At 41.4% G+C, this 5,098-nt stretch overlaps 1 non-coding gene across 1 annotated transcript; it reads left to right on the top strand.

Annotated features, from left to right (window-relative positions):
* The first annotated feature begins 4,751 nt into the window (after window positions 1-4,751).
* Window positions 4,752-4,858, top strand: LOC141636483 (small nucleolar RNA R71). The gene has a single exon (XR_012541090.1). It is a non-coding gene; the product is annotated as a small nucleolar RNA R71 (small nucleolar RNA).
* The last annotated feature ends 240 nt before the right edge of the window (window positions 4,859-5,098 follow it).

The following is a 5,098-nucleotide window of genomic DNA, read 5'->3' as shown; positions in this document are numbered from 1 at the left end:
GCCTCCAAAGCTTGCTAGTCTTCCACCATATCATCATTGTCATCATCTTCCTCAATAGAAGTGGACTCATCTCCACTCCCCTCTTCACTTCCTTGCTCACTTCCTTCATCATATTCTTCTTCATTAGCCTCTTCCTCTTCATTTACCTCTTCATCAATGCCTTCATCACCGACAACCTCATCGTCACCCGGTATCTCACCCCTAGATGCACTTGGAAAGAAGACTTCCCTATCCGCCCAACTAGGCAAAGGACATGATTGATCAAGTAGTCCTTGCGTAGCTAAATGAAGGAGGGGTGGATATTGGGCTAAGTATGCATCTTCCCGATCATTATAAGCTTGTTTGTGCATCTCTTGCATAAGTAGAGTCATTTAGTCATTGCTTGCTTCAACACCTTCGGGTTTGAACTCTTGATACTTGAATGGATAGGGTGGTGTGACAATGGAGGAGGAGGGCATTTCAATTTCACCCCTTTGTTGACGGATGATGTATTCGGCTTCTTTTGAGAGGGGAAGGAGGTAGTTGGTCCGATGAACACTCAAAAGGCAAATCTTGGAAGGCAAAGTAAAAGATCTAGCATCATTGGTCAGCCACCCATATTTGGTGTCAAGAGGGTTATGCGTGACCCACTTGTACTTGTTAATCATGGCATCCATGTCAATGAGATGACCCCTTTTTTTCGCCACATACTTGCCATCCTTGTTGAAATTCGGATCAAAGTACTTAGCCAAAAGAGTGACTAGACCTCCATTTATAATAAAAGCGGTGCCTTGCTTTCCACAATCAACATTGAGCCATCTTTCCACCAAAAGCCTTAGGGAATTGTAAGGCTTGGTGAATTCCCTTCCAATATTTAAGGCCGACTCAAGTAGAACACAATCGAGCTTGGTAAAGTGGTTAGTGTCTTTTCTTGCAATGATAGTATTCCCGATGACCTTGTGCCACACTCTAATGCCCGGATGGTGGACTAATAGAGCGCGACTAGCATGAAAGTTCTCAAATTTCCTCCCGGAAATCGCCTCCCAAAGAGGAGCGGGATCATATTTTTCGGGCTTCTTGTAATAACTAGGTGAATCATTAAGACCTAATGCTTTACCCAAGTCATCAAAGGTGATGCTCCTACTCACATTGGCAAGGCGGAACTCGATGTTTTCTCTAGTCTCTACCTTAGTTACTTTCAAAAACTCAAGAATTCCAAGGTAAGGGAGGGGTATGTCAATTCTCTTGTAGGAAATAATTTTCCCAACTCCATGGCTTCAAAGAAGGCTTTTGTTTGTTCAAGGACACCCAATTTGTTCAAGGCATCTTCACATATGAATTTGGTGGGTAGAAAGGATTTCCTAGCATACTTGGCAAATGTATCCCTATGGGAGTTAGAAATAAAAATTACCTCCGGATAGTTTGATAATTGAGAAATTTCCGGAGTTGTTGATGTTGTTGCTTCCAAGGGAGGATTTTGTTGTTGTTGAACTTCCAAGTTTGCACTAGCAACCACCATAGCCAATGAGGCTTTCTTTGCTTGAAGACATTGTTGCCTTGTTGAGAGTGCCTTTGCTTTAGGTGCCTTTGTTGATCCTTTTGTTCTTGCCATTGATGAAAATACCAAGAAAAGAGAGAAAATCTTCAATTTACAAGTGTACCCAAATCGATTTTAAGATGAAAGGCTTTGCCTTTGTAATTTCAAAAATCGACTCAAAGGTTGAAGATTTTGGTGCTTGGTTGGATTATTGTTGGAAGAGGAGTGATTAATTGTTGTTAAGAGGAAGTTTGGATTTGATTTTGTTGAATTTGGTTGAGGAAATCTTTTTTTGGTGATGGAGAGGATGAGGGTTTTGATTTTTGGGGTTTATGGGTAGTGTTTTGAATGAATGAATGAATGTGGGAGGGGGTATTTAAAACACCCGAAAATTTTGAAACTGCAGGGGAAGACGGGCGTCTTTTCTTCGGGACGCTCGGATTCTGCCTATTCTGGGTTCAGGATTCTCGCCTAAAGACGAGCGTCTTTCAGCTGGGACGCTCGGATTCTTTGATTGCAGGACCAGTGGATTCTGCTGAAGACGGGTGGATTCTGATACAGCAAGCTTTCTTGTTTTGCACTGGCAAAAAAACGGGCGTCTTTTTACAAAGACGAGCGGATTACTGAAGACGAGCGTCTTCTCTACCAGGACGCTCGGATTCTTCGACAATCCCAAAATTTCAATTTTTCAGTTAAAATGGACAGTCGGATTTTGCAAAAGACGCTCGGATTTCCTGAAGACGAGCGGATTCCCCTTGAAGACGCTAGGATTCTCCCTGGTTTACCCGGATTCAGTTCCATCCGTGCACTTGTGTATCCCTTGTCATTTTTCATTCTTCAAATCTCGTGTTCTTCATTGTAGGGGCACTACTAAGCCATGAATAGCCTAGGGAATTGCTATCCCCACACTAAGCTAAAGCACTACACATCAATTAAATCATTAGTCCCTCCCTCACTTCTCTCAAAAATGATAATTATCTTGATCAAAGCATAAAAATTCAAAAATGACAAAAATGCAAGTAAGAATTAAAATGCAAGTTAGGGAGTTAGAAATATTTGCAAATAGTGGTTTAGGGAGGACACCACCAAACTCTCATCTTTAGTGAGATGTCATGGGGGCATGTCCAAGGTGTTGTTGATGTTGCTCAACACCTTGAAGAAGTAGTCAAAAGCTTGTTCATTATCATGATAAAGATATTCAATAGACCTTTGCCCTTGTTGTCCTTCATGTTGGTCTTGATCGATAGCATTACCAATATAGGGATTGAAAATCCCTTCAAACTCATCGTCCCAAAGACCACAAACTTCATCTACTTGATAACTAAAGATCTCTTGAGTTGATAGAGACAACTCTCCCACTTTCTTGTCTTGGCCAACGAGGCCATCCTCTTCATTGCTTGACTTTGGTGAGCTTTTCAAGCTCTCTTTGTTACAATTCACTTGCTCTTTGAATGGAGCATCATCAATTTTCTTCTTCCATTGGAGTTTCGATTTCTTCCTATCATCCTTCCGGCTATAATGATCAACCATAAAACATGGTTCATGCAAACGGGGAGCTCTCATGGTCTTGTCAAGATTGAAAGTTATGCTCTCATCTCCCACTTCTAGAGTGAGCTCCCCATGCTTCACATCAATCACCGCACCCGCGGTGTGTAATAAAGGTCTTCCTAGAATGATTGGAATGTTGGAGTCTTCTTCCATGTCAACAATGACAAAGTCCACCGGGATGAAAAATTTCCCAACTCTTACGGGAACATCTTCCCATATCCCTAATGGTGTCTTCGTCGATCTATCGGGCATTTGGAGTGTGATATTGGTGCATTTAAGCTCTCCCATCCCTAACCTTTTACTCACCAAGTACGGCATAACTCTCACACTAGCCCCTAGATCACATAAGGCTTTGTTGATCGTGGTGTCGCCAATGGTACACGGTATTGAGAAGCTTCCCGGATCTTTAAGTTTTGGAGGTGAACTCCCTTTAAGTATTGCACTACTCACCTTAGTGAAGGCGATAGTCTCAAGCTTCCGGATCGACTTATTCTTTGTGAGGATGTCTTTTATGTATTTTTCATAGGCCGGCACGTGATTGATTAATTCCGTGAAAGGAATCGAGACTTCCAAATTTTTCACAATTTCCATAAATTTTCCAAGTTGGTCATCAAATTTGGGCTTGGCTTAACGACTTGGAAAAGGAAGTCTAATCACAATGGTCTCCTTCTCCTTGACCTTGTCTTCATTTTTCTTTGAAATTTCTTCTTTTGATGGTTCTCCATCCTTGGAGTTTTGCACAATTTCTTCTTTGTCACTAGCTTCCACAACTTCATCCTCAACTTGCTTCTTTGGTGCTTCATACCTTGTACCACTCCTCAAGTAAATGGCACTAACCGTTTCATGTCTTGGGGGATTACATTGAGGTGGTAATTGCCCCTTTTGTCTTTGTGAGCTTCAAAATGCTAGTTGAGTCAATTGGGTTTCCAACATTTTGGTGTGAGCTGGGATGTTGTTGATGGTGATTTCCTTTGCTTGACTATCCTTTTGCATTTGAGTGAAAAACTCTTGTTGATTCTTTTGCATTTAGAGGACCGCTTTTTGAACATCAAAACCTTGGTCATTTTGTTGATTGTATGGAGTTTGATTTTGGTAACCTTGGTTTTGGTTGTAAAAGGGTCTTTGATTTTGGTTTCTCATGGGAAGTGGGGTGTATGTTGGTTGAGGGTTTTGAACATTTTGGCTTTTGTATGAGAGATTTGGATGGAATTTGGTGTTTTCATTGTAATAGTTTGAATAAGGGGTACCACTCTTGTATGCTTGGAAAGCATTCACTTGTTCATTTGTTCCCCTACATTCACTTTGGTCATGTCCCAAAGTTCCACAATTCTCACATATCCCACTTGGGATTGATGAAGATGCCGTCATGGCATTAACATGATGCTTTGGTGATTTTGAGGCTTTTTCAAGTCTAGCCATAGCTTTTTCAAACTTCAAATTGATGGTATCAATGTGAGCACTAAGTTGAGCACCCAATTGAGTAATGGAGTCAACTTCATGCTTTCCTCCTCTAGTAGCCTTGCGAGGTCTACTATATTGTGAGTTATGGACCGCCATTTCCTCAATTTTGTTCAAAGTTTGATTGTCATCAACTTCGGTGAACATTCCATTTGATCCCATGTTGAGAATGTTTCTCGAGTCTTTATAAAGACCGTTCCAAAATTGTTGTACCAAGAACCACTCGCTAAGTCCATGATGAGGACATGAGCGACAGATTCCCTTGAATCTCTCCCAAGCTTCATACAAGGATTCTTCATCTCTTTGCTTAAAGCCCGTAATTTGAGCACTTAGCATGTTAGTCTTTTCTGGTGGATAGAACTTTTTGTAGAAAGCTAGGGCCAACTTCTTCCAAGAATCAATTCCGAGAGTAGCCTTATCAAGGCCTTTCAACCATTGTTTCGCGGTGCCAATTAGAGAAAAAGGAAATAAGACCCATCGAATTTGGTCTTGAGTTACACCGGTTTGAGAAATCGCATCACAATAGTCGCAAAAAGTCTCCATATGAGAGTGCGGGTCTTCACTAGGCATCCCCCC

The sequence above is a fragment of the Silene latifolia genome, chromosome Y, assembly GCF_048544455.1.
Source record: "Silene latifolia isolate original U9 population chromosome Y, ASM4854445v1, whole genome shotgun sequence".
Classification (NCBI taxonomy): Eukaryota; Viridiplantae; Streptophyta; class Magnoliopsida; order Caryophyllales; family Caryophyllaceae; genus Silene; species Silene latifolia.
This window is presented reverse-complemented; position numbering and strand designations above follow the sequence as displayed.